At 41.5% G+C, this 20,402-nt stretch overlaps 1 protein-coding gene across 1 annotated transcript in view; it reads left to right on the top strand.

Moving 5' to 3' along the window:
- Window positions 1-7,341: 7,341 nt before the first annotated feature.
- The window catches only part of fut8b (fucosyltransferase 8b (alpha (1,6) fucosyltransferase)), an 87,421-nt gene continuing 74,360 nt past the window's right edge, over window positions 7,342-20,402 (top strand). Inside the window, exon 1 of the mRNA XM_083933738.1 lies at window positions 7,342-7,503. The gene's annotated coding sequence lies outside the window, so the exon portion shown is untranslated. The remainder of the gene's footprint in view (window positions 7,504-20,402) is intronic.

Raw genomic sequence — 20,402 nt, 5'->3', positions numbered from 1 at the left:
GCTGCTGTGGCCTGCTGAATTTACAGTGTGATGCAGAATTGTGAGACACTTGGCACCCATGATGTAACACTGCCATCTACTGTTTGAAAAGCAATAGTAAATGAAAGGTAAATTACTCTCCATTGCTTCTACATCCGAAAGCAATTTGCTGAACATAAAGTGCATTTGGTGCAGATCTGGATGTTTTATGTAGATTTTACAGCTGTAATAGGAATAAATGGGAAGTGTGACCTTATGTAATCTGCTTATGCGAGATGGCTGTGGCATCGTTATGTGGGGAAAACCTTAAATGATTCAGAGGGTATACCACTGGGGCTGTAGATATTGATTATACCAGAATTACAACTGCTGATTTTCTTTCACGAAGATCTAGATTTTATAAAATTGGTAGAAGAGCTGGATCAGGAACCGTATTGAAGTCAAGGTGTCAGTACCTGTATCAGTATTAAACATTTCTGAACAATACCCAGGACTTATAAAGAGCACATTGACTTGCAGGTATACCGTGGCATTGTTGATTTAGGATCTGCCTCCACATCAATACGCTAACAAAATCAGCTTTCCTTCATCTTAAAAACCTTTTCTAAAGAGTCAGAACTAGAATCAGTTTTATTGCCAAGTAGATTTGCACATACAAGGAATTTAGTCTGGGTGTTTTGGTGCACAATGATAAATAAATCAAGTGTAAAAAAATAATAGAAACATTTGCAAAATAGAACAAATAGAACAATGCATGTTTTTAAAGTGGAAATGGTTCACAGATCATTTATTAGCCTGTTCATTGCAACAAGGAATGCTCAGAGCCAGACATGAAGAAAACAAAACAGCAGGGTAAAGATTGAGCAGTGTACAAGCAACAGATCAGCTCCCCTGTTTTCCTTTTTTATGATGAAATGAAGGAATCGCCCTCCAGGGACATTAAAGATTTATTAAATGGAAAGACAAACCGTATCACCAATTACTAGCTGCCTATCTGATTTGTCTTCACAGGCAATTCACACTTTAATTCATGTGACTCCAGCTGACTCTCAAATGACTGCCATGCAATGACTGACCCTCATGTGACACTGAAGCCCCCACCTGAGAGTGGACCGACCCCCGAGGAGGAAATGCCCTGGACATCTCTTGTGAAAAAAAAAGCTTCTAAAGTTGAATCATCTTATAGCTTTTAATCACATTCTCTGTTTGTGTTTTAGTCAATGTGTGTGTGTTTATGTTTGGGGGTAGCATTTTGAATTTCATCGTATGCACTTATAATGACAATAAAGTCAATTCTGATGCTGATCTAAATGTATTAAATACATATCATCTATTAAGTATTCTTACCCTCTGCTTTTTCCTGTATGCGTGATACAGTTGTTGGATAACTGCACATGTTTTTTAATAGCTCTTCCTAAACTTGTGTTAACCTTAATTTCCAGCATGTGTCTGTATTAAAACTGACGCTGTTACTTTGGGTCACTCACAGTAGCCCTTTTCTTTTCCTAATTAAACATATACTTTGGTTTTACTGGCGCAGCTTAACTAAAAATTTGAGAATATTGCCCTTGGTAGGATGTCTTCATTCAACAGCAGCATGTCATTTAAGAAAAAGTGGCATATGAAACAAATTAGTTCTTGGTAATTATTGAATATTTTTCTTTTTATATTATAAAATAGAGTTTATGGGATTATCTTTTGCGGATAGTCATCTTTGTTATTTATTGAAAACTGTGCTTTTTAAGAAATACTTAATAACTAGTGTTATGCTTATAGCTGTGACATCATAACCGTTCAGAATTCCTGACAGCCCGTTTAAAGACACAGTTTCTGAATAGGGGCCGTGTGCATTTCTCTGAGGATTGAGCATTTTGATATTTTCACAGTATTTATATAACACCTTGACCTGCTTTATAATCAAAAAGAAATGGAAATCCCACTTGTAAAATATGGGACCTTTACTGACTTATTTCCATATTCTTAAATCATAATAAACATGGAATCATAAAAACAGGATGTTCTACACAACACAACATATCATCATAATACAAAGTTAAACACTGATTTGTAGTACAGGCAAACCTTCACTCATAAGCACCCGGATGTCAATACAGGATTGAATCAGCTGCAAGCAAACATCAAAGTGAATACGGCCTCAGCACACCAGTGCATTGATCACCATACATCTGTTTCTGATGAATTCTAATGCTCTATTTTCCATCCAAATTCATCAGCTTCACACCAACATAAAACCACTACCTGGAAGCTGCAATTCACACACTGAATCTGAACAAGGCAGCTGCTCGCAAATTGATTAGCAAAGCATTGTACAGACTCCCAAACTGTTGCACTGCTCATTAAACCAGCAATAAACATTAAAGATGTGATAACAAACAGAGCGAGGTGTCCCACCTTGAAGCAGATGTTTGTTCTGTGCAGAAGCATTTTTGAGGCAATGGGCAGATGTTGGTATTAGTTCACTCGTTTGGCCGGATATCCAAACTTTCTCCCCGAGGCTTGAGGCTTGGGTACGCTTGCTAACTTAAAATCTGCATTTTCACCATCTTCCAGTGTTTATAGTCATTTTCCTCTTGTTTTTACCATAAATCTGACGGTTCAGTTTTCACACACGCCACTTCACTTTCATTCTGTAATGGCATTGCTTTCAGACTCAGACAACTTTATTAATCCCACCAGGGGCAATTGAATTCAAGAGCTTGCATACTGGCACAGTACGAAAATACAATACACACAATAAATACATGGGGATAAGTTTATTAAGACACATCCAATTAAGAGACTTGTGGGACTGTCTGCGATCTTATCAACCAATATTACTGTCTTTAAGAGGCTGTAGCAAGTGTGTGTGTATGTGTGTGTGTGTGTGTGTGTGTGTGTGTGTGTGTGTGTGTGTGTGTGTGTGTGTGTGTGTGTGTGTGTGTGTGTGTGTGTGTGTGTGTGTGTGTGTGTGTGTGTGTGTGTGTGTGTGCCATCCTGTGGCAGCAGAAGGAAATGCAGGGATATGTGGAAAAAACTTTCAGTTACTTTCGAATGAACATACGTTTAGCCATCTCCGACACCCATGCGTCAGATACCTCATCAGATGTCACTGTCATACCCTGAGTGATTAACAGCAGGCTTGACTTTTCGCCATGCACTCAACTAAACAAGTCATAATAAGGCTTCTACTATAGCGTAAGAATATCCCCTGCGCCACGCACTCCAACAAATTAGAGGCTAAGTGGGTTGAAATGATTCTCAGCTCATTCCAAAATGAACTATAACTTGTAATTAGCGACTTCCTTGCAAGCAAGTCCTTGATATATTCTCATCTGCTTTCATTTTGATTCCAGCACATACCGTCCAATATTTTTGAAATGTTTACTCAGCTCAGGTGTGCTACTATGTTTTAATTTGATATTAAAGGTCTCACCATGTACTGTTCTGAGATACTGTAAAACTCTTCAGCACGTTAAAAAGACAACTAATTATTGTTTGAAGTCACCCATGACATAAACATATAGGTTGTGTCATACCCTCAATAAAATGTTTCAGAAGCCAGGGTTTCATCCCCCTTTCATAAGCTTCAAATGCCATCAATATTAAATATACTACATCTTCTAATGTTATAGCTCAAAGGTTTTCAGAGTGGGAGGTGGGCCTCCCCAGCGGGGCTCCAAACTGTTTAAGGGGAGGCTCGATGTAAGTGAAACATATTACATTACATTAGTTATCAAAAGAAGATACTATATCACATAGAATAGCCTAAATGTGTCTCAGGTTTCAGAGACTAATAAACTAAGACTAAGACTAATAAATGCTTTAGGGTTGACCTTTGTTCCATGAATTTGGAGTTGTCTGAAGTTATGGTTCATCTCAATGCTTGTGGCTGGCTCCACAAGCAATCCTACAATATAAACAGTGGGATCCTACTTAATCTTACAATCAACCGCCACTTCTCTCTGTATTCAGTCTTGGACTAATTCCCTGACTGCATGAATTATTTTGAGCTTACAAGATCCGGCTCTGCTGATGTTGCTTTCCCCAAAATGCTCTTCAACCACAAAATTCCGAGGCCAGAATTTAAGTCGGGATGTTGCAGTTACACATAATAATCTAAGATCTACAGCATCTAATATATCACACATTTCAGTGTCACACATTTCATGAAATGTATTGTAGCACATACTGCATCAAGTGCCATGATGATGCATTCCTTCCCAAGTGTTACAAATCAATATGCTAATGATATTCTAATAATACTCTAATGACATTTTAATTATTCCGTTCCAATTTGTTTCTGTTTCATAGTACGAGATGCACTCCGTGAGGCAGAAAAATGTGCCCCAATATGCATTTGTGTGAGTATGCTTACAGAATCGCTGCCCACATCTCTGACTTTTTTTTCCTAAAACAAAATTCAGTTTGATTATTAGGCTGCATTTGCATACATAATGCAGCATCAAAAAACTGCTACTTCGTATCCTCCGAGCCGGTTGTGCACTATCTTACTCGGGGTTTCCCTTCAGGAGAATAGAGTTCACATGTTCTCCTTTAGAAACTCGTCCTCGGTGTCTCAATCTGAAAAGGTCAGCAAAGACAAAAAGGTCAGGAGTGATCGACCTGCCTCCGCCCACGCTGAGAACAAGACTGATGATGATATCACAGCAGACTGACAGACTTATAATGTGTGTGGAGGGTTGTGGGGGCAGGAGTTCTGCATGCATGTGTGCCGGCGATAATTATAGGTGACCCTTAAAACCATGAGTCATGAGATTAAGCCTGGCTGATGAAACAAAACTGACGGATTCTCTGAGTCATATTTCTTATACAAACACCTACAATACCAAGAAAATGCCTCAGGCTGGTTTATCCCCTCCACACTCAGAGACAGCGCACTGTGGCCTTTGCACCACATGAAGGCGCTACTGCATCATCTTTAAGAGTCAAGACAGTTAAGTAAGAGGGAAAATATGTGTGTAAATGTAGGCGGTGGTTGTTATTGTGATTCAGTTCCTCACCACCGGAGTGAGACCTCTCAGAGGCATGCTGGATGTTTTTTTCAACGATGGATAGGGAAACAACAAATGAAAAGCCTTTGGGTATTATGAATTTGATTTAGAGGCATAATCTCAAGTGAGACTAAAAAAGGGGGATAGAAAAACATCCATATGCAGCAGTTCACAGAGAGTGATACAGTAAATTATATGTTCAAGGGCAAGAAATTACTACCTGAGAGCCTGTTTACTGTTTCACAGCACCCACCACATATGTCTTTGGCTTCTTTTCCTTTCCTTTTGCTTGGAAACATACTTGACTCCGACTATTTATGAGTATTAAATGGGTGTTTATTCATAATAAATGGACGCTACTGCACTAATATTCTTTTTGTGTTGAAGCAAGAGATATGAAAAAGCAAATGAGAAACATCTTTGTTGAGTCAGTTTCAATTTAAGGAACATTTGTGCTGTATAAGGTTAACCAAATTAAAATGAATGTCATGTAATCTGAACCATGACTGTGAATTACTGAATAAGCAGGTCTCCACAGGAAGACTGCTGAGCTCGATTATGTCCGGCCTTGACAGCAGTGGTCTAGAGCTGCATAGCTGATCACTTGTCCAGAGGACCTGCCCACTCAGGTATGCTATTTACAAATGTAAGAAGCTTTGCACCCACATTCTTATAGTGTATAAATAATCAACCTAAAAGCTGACATGTGCAGAGCTGTAAATGACATTATGTAAAAAGACTAAAAGACTGCCATCCACTATTCATCCTATTCATCACACTCTACTTATGCGGGGAAACCACATGTTAATGCTCTTACATTACCAATGTGTTTTCTACATTTCTGCATTGTAGCTGTGTAATTGCTTTTCCCACAAGTGTCTAATCTTGCAAAGAGTTTTGGTTTTAGACAACAGAGATGAATTGCATACTGTCTGTGGTGCCACATGTACAAGAAATGACATTTTAAAAAAAGTCTTTCCTTGAAACTAGAAATAGTTATTCAAGTGGTTTCATTTTCACTCTCTCTGACCACATTCACACCTCATGGTTAACCGTGTGAGCACTGGGTTTTTATCACTGTGCACTTGTTTCCCCACACTCTGTTGAATAAACACTGCAAGTCTGCTAAGTTTTACCCATATTACAACTTAATCAAAATGTGCAGTAGGATGTACTGCTCCACAAGACAAAGTAACGTTGAACGCCTTTCTGGCTGACACATACAAAAATGAATGGCATCATAATTTGTAAAATCGACAGCCTATTGAACCCCAGTCTCCTTCATCTGGTGACAACTTCAACATGGTCCCAATTGCCCTGAGTTTATCAAGAACGATCAAGACACTGGATATCAAAGCTATTTAGTTTCTCGTATCACTCAGCAATAATCGACCTTTGCTCATTATGCTGAGTAAAGAGAATCCGCAACTAGTCCTCTTATAGTTTATAGCAGATGAATTATGGAGCAGAGAGAGAGAACGAAAGGCAACATGATCACCTTCGAGTGACTGCAAGCTATAACATTTCCGTGTATAAGATCCAAGTGACTTCCCCCTTCACCGATGCTGTGCTAGTGTGAAGGTCAAGCAGAGTGTCAACCTACGGGAGGGGGGTGGGGGTGCACCCTCCATCGCCCTAGTGGCACCAGGTCTGTCTGTCACTGTGCCCGACTGTAGTACAACAACCTGACACTGGTGCGCGCACTGCAGCTTTCACTCCATCCTAGTCCCGTATCGAGTCAAGTCAGCCAGAGAGAATCAGGCACAATGAGGAAACGAGACCACCGTGCCTTCAAAATAAAAGACCCATCGTGTAGCCATTTTAAACAGGACATTTCAAGTATTTTACACAAGACATAGTATACATTGTATTTATGCTATTTAGATAGGAGGAAAATAAGAATCAATTAAATCAATCTAAGTTGAAAATACAGATAATATATACAATCTTTTAGAATTTAAATGCAGTATAAATAGCCCCAAATGTAATAAAGGAAATTAAAAATGATCTAGGCATAAGTAGAGAGGAGGTAAAGGTGACTTATTATTTATTATTTGGTAGTTCAACCTCTTTGGTTTAATCACCAAACACAAAATGAGAAAATCCGCACATTTAACATGATATTCAAATTCAGATTACTTTATTTATAGTGACATGCTGTTAGAATGCAACAGATTACAACAATTAACAGTCAACTGCAACTAACGTAACCCTAGCTGTCGATACCAGTGACCACACACGGCCTCTTAATTTGAAAAGTTATGACCGGATGTGAATTTACCCCCCCTCTCTAGTCTGCGTTGACACCGGCCATCCAGCAGATCCCCACAGAGCAGCCTCGACTGCCGTATTCAGAGATCCCAGCCAGCTCTCCCAGTTCCTGTTTCCGCCGCAGCCTTTTTCTACTCATTTTTTTTCTTTTCTGGAGCAACAAATCTCGGCTGCCGCTGCGTCAGACTCAGTCTCCGCAGCCCCGGTCGAATGCCGCTGGAAGCCGGTGTAACATGTCAAGGTAAGGTGGTGATAATAACCATGCTGCGTGGCGTAAATACGTTAGGAGCTACGGAGGACGCTCAGCTCATAGATTCCCCCGCTACATCCCGGCCTGTTGACTGCGTCGCTGCTGATGACCAAATAGCGGTCATGGTAGGTAGGGATTTCTGGTCCCGTTATATCTGCGCCGTTACTCGGATGTTCAGTTGATACTTCGCTACATTGTATCCACATAAACTGCTCCGGGTTCTTATTGTTGCTTTTTGCGCGTTTGAGAAATGCAACAATTTCCAGTGTACCCGCGCGTGCAGTTTAGCCTGAAACGTTATTTAAGCCCGCAGCATTACCTGGACCGTGCAGAGTGAATAAATGGATATTAAAGTGGTTTTCATTTGGCAGCCTTGTTTAGGGCTAAAGGGGCTTCAGCAGTGCTAGAAGCGTGTAGCCTGTAAGCTAGCTGTCTCTCTGTGTGTGCGCGTTTGTTTTCTGTTTTGTCGTGGGAATATATGCCGTTTAATGAGAGCGCAAATGCATTTGACCTCCACCCTCGCATACACAACGGTGGAAATAAAAGCACATGATACGGGAGGGGCCTTCTTAACAAGTGTGTGTATCCTCCAGTATCTTAATGTGTGGTATGTGAGGCAAGCAGACAAAGCAGCTGCCTGTGTTTTCAGCCTCGGTGCACTTAATGCTAGTATAAGGGCAAATGCCTTGTAATAATGACCACAGCACACGCGTGCGTTTGTTTTCAGTGTCTGGCGGTGTGGTAAATGTGTAATAAGCAAGTGTAATGTGATTTAAAAACGCGTCAGCTCAGTCCAAGCGTCATCTTCAGAGCATCAGGACAGTCAGAGGGAGAATGTGGAGGTCGGGGGTCTGCTTCCCATCCCCTCCTCACACACACACACACTTTACAAAGCGGATGATGACATATAGATGGCAGCAGAAAGTGTATGTGTTCAGTGTAGGCCAATTGAAAGAGTGGCGTCAGTGCTGGTAAGGCTAGAGGTACAATTCCCAGCACCCATTAGAAGGTGTATGCCTTCATATTGATGTAAAAGTGCCACCATATGACTTAATATTGTCATGATCTCAGAGCGGAAACTAAAAGCATGTCAAGGAATAGTATGCTGTTAGGCTCCTTTTTAATCTCATTTAATATGACAGATTGAATGTCAAATAAGTGAAATATCTTATTGCTTCCGCATGAAATGGATTTGTGATATGCAAGACGTATGGCTTTTTTGTCCCTGTAACTGCAGTATTTCATATCACTTAATGTCTGTAGGTGGTATTGCGAGACATCTTTCAACTCTGTGAAGCACACTGTTTTTTTATGACTCCGACAGCATATTGTCTGAAAATAAATGATTAGCTCATAGTGTTGTATAGCACCATTATTAGCCTCACGTTTCAAACCATTTGCAATTATCAATTGTGTTCTTATTTGAATTGTGGTTGCTGACAAGGGAGAAACACAACACCTAGGACGACCAATGCATCATTAATGTTATCTAATAAAGTCAGCTTGCGTAACTGGAAGCAGATTGATTGAGTTAGTTGCCCTTACACATTCATGAATAAGTAAACAGCCATATACGGTATATATAATGCGGTGACAGCAGTCTATGTCATGGTGGAGGAACTCTGTCTTGGATTGCAGAGGAATGTGCTGCGTCAGATAAACTCTTTATAAACCCAAATAGGTGTATTGGGTTTATATATTATAACTTTATATAATGTTATTTTAAATTCTGATTAAGTTTTGAATACTTTGTTGCTGCATTTTAAAGGTTTACGCTTGAATTGTAATCCTTCCAAGTTGCTGGTTTACAATTCAAGTTATTCAATTTATTATTTGGATAATAAATAAAGTAAATTTATATCTATTTATTTATTTGGTCCCATCAAGCCTGATATTGCCTTACAGATAAAATAATGATCTCAGTCACTTCTACTCAGTGCGGCATACAGTTTATTAATTCATCTCTGGTATTAGATCGCTACCTTAGCATCAGCCAATTCCCAAAGCCCAGGTATCGTACTGTATCAGTATCAGGACAGAAAAAGTTGAATTGGAGCATATTTAAAATGGTCAGGGGCCAATTGTTCTACATAAAGCAAAGTGACTCATGCTTTGGCATTAATTTGCTTTGATCTGGGCTTTTCCATTTTGGAAATGAATAGCCATAGCCATGGGTGGACCCATTTATATCAGCCAAGTGCAAATAATTACATTAAAGCAGTCCATTCCAAGCTGTGTAATTTTGATGAAGCACTTAAATTAAATAGTCGTGATAATACTCAAACTTACCCTTGAAATTTACTTGGCAGGTTTGAATCTCTTTGCAGAATACCTCTCAGATTGGGCTGTTTCTGCTTGTTGAGTTGATTTCATTGGACAAATGTTACATTTGCGACTATGTAGCTAGTTTAACACATGATACTGCATCTATAATACAGGAGAATGGGCTTTCTAGAGAGGCAGAGCCCCCTGCCTCTCCTCAGCTCTTTTCTCTCTTTCCCCTTCCTTCATTTCCCTCCCTCTCTCTCTGCCCTTTGTGCTTCCACCTTCCATGCCACTGTCTGTCTTCATTTTTGACTAATGAGTTCATTAAACATATTAGTGTTGCTCTGCCAAAGAGGTTAGATGCGGTGCAGTGAGCAAAAATGGGCGGTGACTCAATTCATAGTTTTATCTGTATCAACACAGTGCACATTTGTCACGTGGCAAGCTCCATTTCTCTGTTTGGTTTAGCGCAGCAAGCCACTGCCAAGTGGAGTTTTAGCTATTTAAAATAGCAGTTGGATTTGTTTTTCATTTCAATTCTGTCTGCAGCCTGTCACCTGCACAGCAAGTGCCTCTGTTTGGTTGAAAAGCCGTTCTAATTTCAAGCATCACAGTGTTTTGGCTCACTGTACAGTGTGTGTATAATGCTTGATATTGGCTTCAGTGTGCTGTTTATACATCCCCCTTTTGCACCCTGTTGTCCCAGATATATCCTTCTTTCTGAAACGTCAGATGGATGAGAAGAGAAGGCTGAATAGAGCTATGGAGGAAACAAACAACACATTTTGAAGACATGTTCCTAGTTTGGGGGCCTCGTGCTACAAACACAAAGAACATTGAAGTGAAGAGGCTATGCAAGACACGGCAACGCTTGTAGCGTGCTGAAGTAACAATGCCACCAAAAGAGGAAGGCTCATCGGGAAGCGTTGTTTTGTTGGTGTTGTTAATCTCTGTGCAGGGTATTTCTGGTCTATACAATATACTGTAAATAGAGCAGAAGCCATTGAAAAGAAGCTTTTGCCTTTGTCGTATCTCTTTTGAGGAAGGGAAAGACTGAATCATTATACATGTAGTCCTATTATTAAGCACTTGGTCTGCCAAGACAAGAACGATAAAAAGTAGCTGGTTCATGCATATGGTTCAGTGAACAATGTCCAGTGTCGGCATTTTGCTGGCATTTTTCATGTAAGAGTGGTGCTTAATGTCTATTTTCTGTCCCCTCTACCCCCTAGGCTTTTGAAGACACCTATAAAGAGATGAGAAAATAATCATTAACCTCCTTAAGACGTTAATGACTTTGTGGAATCTTAGTGATGTCTGGTGCATTAGAGTAGGGAGTGTAGAGCTAACCAACTGCATGTGCAGGAACGCACCTGTAGTCTCTTGTTTCTTGTAAGCTTGAAGAATGCCGCCCCTCTAAAGGGCAGGAAAAAGGCCTTTCTGCCATCACTCTTCTCCTGCTCTCATCCTACCAGAGGGCCATTATTATCTGAATTGTAAGACAGAGTGTCTGTCTAGTGATTGTACGAGCCAATCACAGGGAGAGTGTGGGGCAGGTTTCCATGGAGAAAAGTGAGCCGGGCCGTGAGGCTGCTGAAGCTCAGTTTGAGCAGCCTAGTCTGATCCAGGTTGATAGCATTCTCCGGCATCAGAAAAAGAAAAGGCCCCAGCAGGTCTGCCCTGCTGTCTGCCTGTCTAAATGTCTCTCTGCTTGTCTACCTGTCTTACTCAGCTGACTGTCAGGGGGGAGAAGGGGAGTACTGAATAGGAATTCATTCAGTCAGACAGGCACAGTTGGAGCTTGGCCCGATAGCTATGTGGCATTAGAGTGGATTTGTGTAGGGACTGGATCTAGATCCCACAATGCCTTAGCCACAGCTGTCTTGGGTGGGCTTGGAGGATGTGTGAATGTGTGTTGGGTTGAGGGGTAGAACAGTCAGAGATCCTGACCTGAACTCCCCCTCAAAGAGTGGGCTGCCCCAGCTCTGTTTGGTCCTGCAGGGAGGCTGCCTAGCCTGCAGTGCACTTCCATCAGAGAGAGAGAGTGTGTGAGTGTGTGAGTGTGTGAGTGTGTGAGTGTGTGAGTGTGTGAGTGTGTGAGTGTGTGTGTGTGTGTGTGTGTGTGTGTGTGCGTGTGCGTGAGCTTGTGTGAGTGTGTGAGTGAGTGTGTGAGTGAGTGTGTGAGTGTGTGAGTGTGTGTGAGTGTGTGTGAGCGTGTGTGAGCGTGTGTGTGTGAGTGTGTGTGAGTGTGTGTGAGTGTGTGTGAGTGTGTGTGAGTGTGTGTGTGAGTGTCTGTGAGTGTGTGAGTGTGTGTGCACTTATGTGTTCTTGCTTTTGCTGTATCTCGGGGAGTTATTGCTGCTGCAGCCTGAGCTGGGAAGTGGGTCTTACGACATTTCTTCTCGGCTCATTGGAGCCATCCAGAAATAGGCATGTACCCATTCACATGCAGTGCTTAAATTCTCTCCTTCCCCTTTTTTTTCTCTTTTTCAGTTTGAAGCACTTAACTGCCCCTTGTTACACAGCCTCCTTTGTGCTTTTGCATTAATTTGGGTCTATGTATATGCATATATTTATGTATAAATCTATGTATCTGTGTATTTATTCTAGTTTTATACTGTATGTCTGTGAGTGTTCAGCACCAGAACAAGAAGAATGCTGAAGTTTGTAGCGTCTCCTCTGCATGAGGAGCTATATTCTCATGTCTATGACACATTGAGAATTTTTAGCTCATCAGAAGTTACTGAGGGACCCACTGTGGGACATAAACAGCCCCCCTCTATCTGCCAAGCAACCACCACCTACCCACAAAATCCCTTGATGCTCAGTGCCTATGGCCCATCAAACAGCCTTGTCAGCCCCTCTGAGTCCTCAGCTCAGGCCAGGATCAGAACAGCCATGGAGGGCTGGAGGGATTCAGGGATGCTGCTAAAAATGATCAGCCCCATGACAAGATACTACACTGAGTCTTATGCACCCACAGTGACAAACTTAAAACAGGATCTAAACCTACTTCTGTCTTTAATGGGCTCTTTCTAGCTTTGGAGCCTCCTGGAGGTACAAACCCACGCTAGTGGCATCAACGGATGGAGGGGACAGAGATTTGGAGTGTAGAAGAGGCAGATGGGTACGGAGGGGAAATTAGGAGAAGAGAGAGGTAGTAATTGGGACAGCTGCGCAGCTTGAGGCGTAAGCAGTCTGATCACCCACTGCACTACCACCCCTCCATCCCCAAAATATAAAAAAAAAAAGCCAGATGCTGGCCATTAGGATCACAGTGACAATAGCCCAAATTCATTCTGCAGCCAGAACACAGACTGCACAAGCCCACAAAGACACACACATGGGGACAGAAGAGAACAAGACTATGAGTTCATCTGACAGAATGGGTGCATGTCCCACACTTGGTAGAAAGGTTGTTTGACAGGCTTGCCTCTGCATGGGGTTTGTGGATATTATTCGGTTTTCAACAGGAAGCCCAAATTCTCAGCAACCACTCCACCTCTACCTACACACACAAGGACTATTGAATGGCCTCTATTTAGCCAGTGGCATCTGATCCGGTACTGGCCAGTATTTGATGGTTCGTGTATGACCTCCAAAGAGTGTTCAAACCCCAGGCCCCTGGAAAGTGGGACCTGTACCACGATGAAAGGCCTGCATTATCTTTATCACAGGTGGGGGGCTATTAATGTCACTGTTGCCAGTCCTACTTCCTGTAGGGTTTGTTTGCCGTGGTGGGGGTGTTTGTGGATTTTTGCTGTTATAACATTAAGCCCCAAGGGATAAATTAATTTATGTGACCTCCATTGGGAGGTCAGAATCTAAGGTTAGCTACACTGCGTAGTCCTCGTAGCTGGAAGGGATTCAGTGTTTTACTTAGCACTAAGCCCCCCCCCCCGGTGTCTGTACCAAGTTCAGAGGAGGTGAGGTGGTTAATGTGCATGTTCCCATCTCCGTAGCTATCAAAGAGTTCATTGTAAGTGTGTGTTGCATACAGTGTGTGTTACCAATGGTTGGCATGTACGGTGGCGGCTGAGAGGATTGTGAGGGATCGTAGAGGATTGGCCTGATTGGATTTCCATTGCAGGAGTCTTGTCACCTGCTCTGGAAGACAGCAGGGAAGCAATTAGACAGTAGACACACTGTGAATATACAGCAAAATCTGCATTTAGGCACTGCAGATGCAAACATGCTAACAAAATCTAAAAATTTGCCTCAAGGGACTACACAACCTGTACAACATATGCCAGTCTCTCTCATCAGGATGACAAACTTATGGATAAATTAAAAACATGAAAAATATGGATCAGGGGAGATGTTGAGCATATTCCAAGTGGCGTCTACAGATAGAGCATGAGCCAAAGAACCTGCTCTCCACCATGGAGACCTGAACAGAGGACATATTACACAAACACACAATAAGCAAAACTGAAGCATTTACAGGAGAAGAGACATGGACAATATAAACACAAGGGAGAGAGACAATATTCTCCTGGGCAGGACACATGGTCTAAAAGTAAAAGCCTTAATAGAGTAAATGAGACTGAGACTGACACGCCGTAAGGACAATGATTTCAAATTTTGGAATAGTCATTATGTGATTAAAAAAAGATAAATCAAAAAGAGTCAAATAGTTCCTAGTGAAAACCGATATTTGCTTGAAATGCTCATCCCTGATGTCAAAAGTTACAAGCGAGTCCCAAAGTAATGAAACGATAACATCCTAACTGAAAGTTAGGGCAAAAAGTGTGTTTGAAGTTAAGGTTAAAGGCCTGAACAGAGTTAGACTGTCTGATGTGAGCAGGGAGGGCATTCCAGAGGAAGGGGTATGCTGTCCGCAGACTTCTTTTTGACTCTGGGGCCAGACAGGAGCCCTGTATTCTGAGTGTATAGAGCGCTGTGTGGAATATAAGGTTTTAGGAGATCAGACAGGTATGAAGCGGCATACCCATGCACTTTAAATCATTACTCTGGCAGAAATCCATTGTTAACCAGATTGTGATCCTAATTTCTGTTTTACCCAATAAGCAGCCTCAAAAGACCAGAATGCAATGCAGTAACAATAAATTTTGTGTTATGACAAAAGTACACTAGGCTTTTGACTTAAAAAAGCTCTGATATGCTTACTACCTTTTCCCACGTATCAGTCTAGATACACAGCTGAATAGAAATGCTTGTTCCATTTAGCTTGAGATTGTCAGTTTTTTTTCCCTCTGCAAGCTGTTGAAAAGCATTCTGGGAAATATAGGAAATCACTAACTGAAGTCAAATTAGATGAGGAAAGCTGAAAGAAAGTGGGTACAACAAAATCGCAATTACAACAATCACAGAATAACTCCTGGAATGCATTGTTCACCACATATTGATGATTTTCAACTATGTAAGAGCATCTGGGGTGGATTTATTAGTATTTTTTTTTTTCAAGATCCTCCTTTTTAGGACTTTAGGGATTTAATGAAGGACATCAGCAAAGAATCAGAATGGCATTTTGCCCACATAACTGTGTATGGAGTGTTCATTTCTTATCATCAACATGCATGACTGAATCTAATCACTGAACCCAACATTTTAGATTTCGTGTTGCAGACTTAAATCATTTGTAGGAAAAACTTGTTTGTATACTGCTATTGGCTTTTAGTTTTATATACTTGGTCATTACATGTATACAGCAGTGCGTTGTTGGACAGTTGCTGTCTTTCTACTTTTGTTCCATCAAATAATGAAGAATGAATGAAATCTCTGCAAATGGAGGGATCACAGAAGTGTTAAGTAGTGGATTACGCAGTGATCCTCGCACAGGGATTTGACATTAATTCATACCAGTGCAATTTACTGACCGAAAGATTGAAGAGAGTAACACAGAGAGCGAGATCTGCAAAAATGTGGACACAACATTACACCAGCATTATTTTTGACATGTATTGCAGCTACGGGGCATTTGAAGAATAGATTGAAGCATATATTAACGTAATAGATGCGACTTGAAACAATTCCATGATGCTCCTCTTTGGATGATTGTGGGAATATCTCCCAACGGCCACTCAGTGATGTCCAATCTCTTGTTGCTTAATGATATTTCTTGTTATTAAAGAGTCCTGTGTGCCAGAAAATCTCATTCCCAATGTTTCAGTCATTGATTGATTGATTGAATTACTATATAATTCTCATGTTGCAGGTTTTGCATTATAAATATTGCATTTTTTGTACTGCAATATCAATACTTATTTTCTGCCACTACGGTGCAGATGGCAGATGTTTTGTAAGTTGCAGGGGCAGTTCACATGAGCAAAAGTATGTCTCCTAAAAAGTAACATGAACTCTCTAGACAACACATATCTCATTGACTGACCAGTTGATTCTCATTTCCACATCACTTCTAAAATAAATAATTGCAGAAGTGAAAAGGCCTTGTGTGTTCTCGTTCAAACAGAAACTATAATGTTGAGGGTAAATTGAGCAACACATTTTGTTAAAAAGCTGATTGTAAATTGGACTCAATATCTTTGACAAATGGCCACCCCATGGCCTCTGTCATCCTTCCTGTAATGCCTTTCTAATTTCTAAGAAATACGTCTTCCTGTGTTATATCTGCCCTACAACTTAAACCTTAAACTTGTCTACAGGATTTAATCTCCCTCTGAATAGAGCTAGTGACTGATACAGTGGAGGGTTAAGTATTCTCTACTTTCTCTGAAGCATCAACCAGACATAGTATGTATAGTTTAGCTGGTTACATATGTGGATGATTGTGATTTTACCAGCATGAGCCTCAAAATTTTGAAGAATCTGTCTGAGGGGAAGGAGGATAGTGTGGTATTTTATCAGTTTGGGATTTGTGAGGTACAGTTGCTGGTCCTCTTTGATGCTTATTAAGGCTCCATGGTCCACAGAAAAGGAAAAAGAACAAAATTCTCTTGAATACTTAATACCCCTATTCTGTTCCTTCCTTACTGTGTTTTTTTTATTTCCCTTTCAGCTTATATTGTGTACTAGGTTTTTTTCATAGGGTTGAAAAAACATTATAAGTGCAACACCCTGCAGGACCTCTTGTCCAAACTCAAAACTTGCACAAATCTACGGTTCAGATTCAACCATCACTTCACCACATCTGCACAAAGGTTGGGGTTAAAAGTTTATCGAATCTAAATCCTTCTAGATCCCTCATCATTTGCTACTAACTAAAGCTAATAGAACATAATGAGGAGATTAATGGTTCAATAAGAGATATGTTAGCATCAGAGCTTCCAAAACGGAACCAGCTTTTGGACCCCAATCGGCACTTTTCTACCGTGCATCCTGCTGACTCTGCAAGCTTGTTGACACCTCTCAGTCCTCCTGAAGCATTTATAAGAGTGGCAGCACTGACATTCACCTATGGCAAAGCCCTTGGCAAACCAGCATGAGACCATTTGCATCTGACATGCCTGTCATGTAAGCCCTAGGGATGTTGCATCACACGGTGTCAGCACCCCCCTTCATCCTCTCTTTTCATGTTGTTGTGGTACCACCCTCCACCGCAACCCTATTGCTCCTCATTGCCAGTGCCATCAATGCAGAGGGGACTTTAAAGGACCTGCTTGGCAGACCCATTCCTCAGTTTTAGCTGTGGTCTAGGAAAGCAATAACAACATGCCAGTCAGCTATAAGAGCCCCTAATAGGACTCAATGAGATGACACCGCAGTCCAAGGCCTATTATGCTGTTGGAGTTGTGGGACAAATGGTTAGAGGAGAGGAGAGGAGCCAAAGAGCTAGAGCAAGTGATTGTCCATATGCCAAAGAAATCGTGAAACATTCCTCGCATTCCAACAGCAAGAAAGTGAGTCAAAATTAGATAGACAGAAGTAAGTCTGAACCAATGGGATGCATACTATCTGTCTGTGACCCAGAGCTAGTTTTGACGAGGATGGAGGAGACATTTGTGTGATGCCAGCCACACTACCAGGTTTTCAAATATGCATCTGTAAATGTGACAAGGCGCTCCAGAAACAGAAAACAGCCTCTCCTAGCCTGGTTTAGACTTTTCTTTGATCTTGTGACAACGGCAAAGAATTGAAGTTGGCACATCAACTCAGTTTAGAGCTTTAAACACCCAGCGAGGGCTTTGCCTCCCCACTTTGATTTGTGGAGTAAATGAAGGATTATTATAGATGAATCCAGTGTTATGGTTGTCCTCCAACTCTTGATGTTTAAACAAAAACTAAAAGGGTGCAGCCACCTGAACTGCCGAGCTGTCACATTAGAGGATAAATGAGGCAAGGCACATCCCTGTATGGCATACTTACTCATCATTATTCAAAATTCAGCGTAGAAAACATGATATTGAGAGCCATAATTGTACCCTATAGACATTGCAGAATAATACGCTGTAGTACCCTGTCTGCATTTAAGAGCTTATTACATGTACATGAACTTGTACCAGAGAGTGGGGAAGTCTTTACAGCATGGAGAGGGTCAAGCTTGGCAAAGGTCAAGCTGTGAGGGTCAAGTTTCATGTTAGTTTAGCTTTTTATTTGAAAATGGACCCATCCACTTGGTTGAAATAACACAACGCCTTGTGCACTTTTATCTCTAGTTCGTTCATTGCAGCATCATCGGTCTCACTCAGTCTTTGCTCTCCTCTAGCAATTGGTGTCCTAATTGAGGCACTCTTGAGCCATGTTTATCACCGTGGCAACATTGCCCTGCAGATAATCATTGCCTTGTGGATTAGCATAACAACAGAGGAGAGGCTTTGCTTTAATTCCACTAACACTGGACCAAGCTCCTTTGTGTCGGCTCGCCTGCCGGGCTTGTCTTAACTGGGATTAGAAGCATTGGCTGCAAGCGCCTATAGGCCCCCACATTGAGCTCCCAGTGTCACTGCATTCATACTTGAGTGAACCCCCTCCGTGCCCTTGGATCTTTCTTACCAGTGAAACCAGAAAATCACGATTTTCACCTCACCAATGTGTTATGAACTCTAGTTGAATGTTATGTTTTGGAACTGAGTGCTAAAGTTTAATTTGAAAAAAATAGTTTTTCCATTAATGACTCATGTCTGTCTGCTGAGTGATAGTCAACACAATGAGAGTGACCTAATAAGTGCCATCTGCACCTTCTCTCAAAGGACTGAAGTTAACAAGACGATCCTTTTATTGAAAATCATCTGCTAACTTTGTCCAAGCAGCTTGTACACCATTCTCTGTACCAAATATTTTTACTATTCTACAAGTTCATTATTTACCTGATTGCTTCCTTTACCAGAAAGATGATTTGTCCTTGTGTCGTAGTGTGAAGAATGATAACATCAAGTCTGAGAGAGAAATCCGAATCCTTGATACATTCTCAGCTGTGCACATCTGAGCAATCGCTGCTTTAAGTTGGCATGTCACTGGGATTGTCAGTTTTGGAAAGTTGAAAAAAACTTTTGGATGCAGTCCCTTTTATAATTACAAAATTAAAACTAAAATTATAACAAACACTCTGTTTGAGGCATACTAGTCTGGTTCACCTGATGTACAGTGTGGGAATGAGGCCTGACATCAGGCGTGGATCTCCCGTGCGCTGTCGCTGCATCTGGGGCAATACGATTGTGAAAAGAAATACAGGACAGCCTGAGTCTAAGCCTTTTTTTTACACCTTAACTCATGCAGCCAGACTATACTCCAGCGCTGACATAGTGCTGTGGGTCTGGCAATATGAGACAAAAAGCATACTGATACCTAATCGTTATTGGTAATCATGAACTATTAGACACCCAACTGCAGCCCCAAAAAACTTGAAAAACGCATTATTAATTAAAATCATGACCATTTGGAATTTTAACAACATTGAACTGGCATACAGAACTGCCTGGCTGTTTTTTTGAGATACGAGTTGGTAGCAAGTGGCTTTGGCTGGCGACAAATGCAGGGAGAGGAGGCAGGCATGCAGCAGGAGCGTGCCATGCTGTCCTATCATGATCTGTTGGTGCAGTTCAGCAGGGGCTCTATGAGAGACTGGGTGTAACCACTTGTCCGTTTCTGCTGGCAGAGGGGAGTGGGAGCTGGAGAGAGGCGGAGATGTGAAGGGTAGAGGGAAGGCGGAGGTTGGAGTTGGGGCAGCCGCTGACCCCGTAAACACACAGGATTAGGAGGAATAATAAAAAGAGGTCTTGACAGTGCTTCCCTAATATGCATGGTAATTTAAAGACGCTCTGAAAAGAAATGTCAATGGTCGGTGACGTGTTCGTGGGCACATTTAATGTGTGTGTGTGTGAGTGTGTGAGTATGTGAGTGTGTGAGTGTGTGAGTATGTGAGTGAGTGAGTGAGAGATCAACAATCTCCATGCAGGATTCCTGTGGTAAAGCATTCTTGGCTTCTCAAGCAAACAAGTGGTGAGGCGTGCAAAAGGAATTTCAGGCCCTCTTAAAAAGATGACCACACAAGTGCAAGGGAGCTCCTTTGAAAGATTAGCAGAGTGTATATGCTCACAGACAGACACACAGACACATGTTTGTCTCATAGCTGATTTACTTTGTGGGATGGTGGTTTCACACTTTTTCTTGTGGCTGACATTATCTAATGTTTCCCTCTTTCTGGCTTTTTTTTAGGCTAATTTGCTGTGTTTAGGGCTACAACCCACCAGCCAGCAGTGTTTAAT

This window comes from Echiichthys vipera (assembly GCF_963691815.1).
Source record: "Echiichthys vipera genome assembly, chromosome: 19".
Lineage (NCBI taxonomy): Eukaryota > Metazoa > Chordata > Actinopteri > Perciformes > Trachinidae > Echiichthys > Echiichthys vipera.
This window is presented reverse-complemented; position numbering and strand designations above follow the sequence as displayed.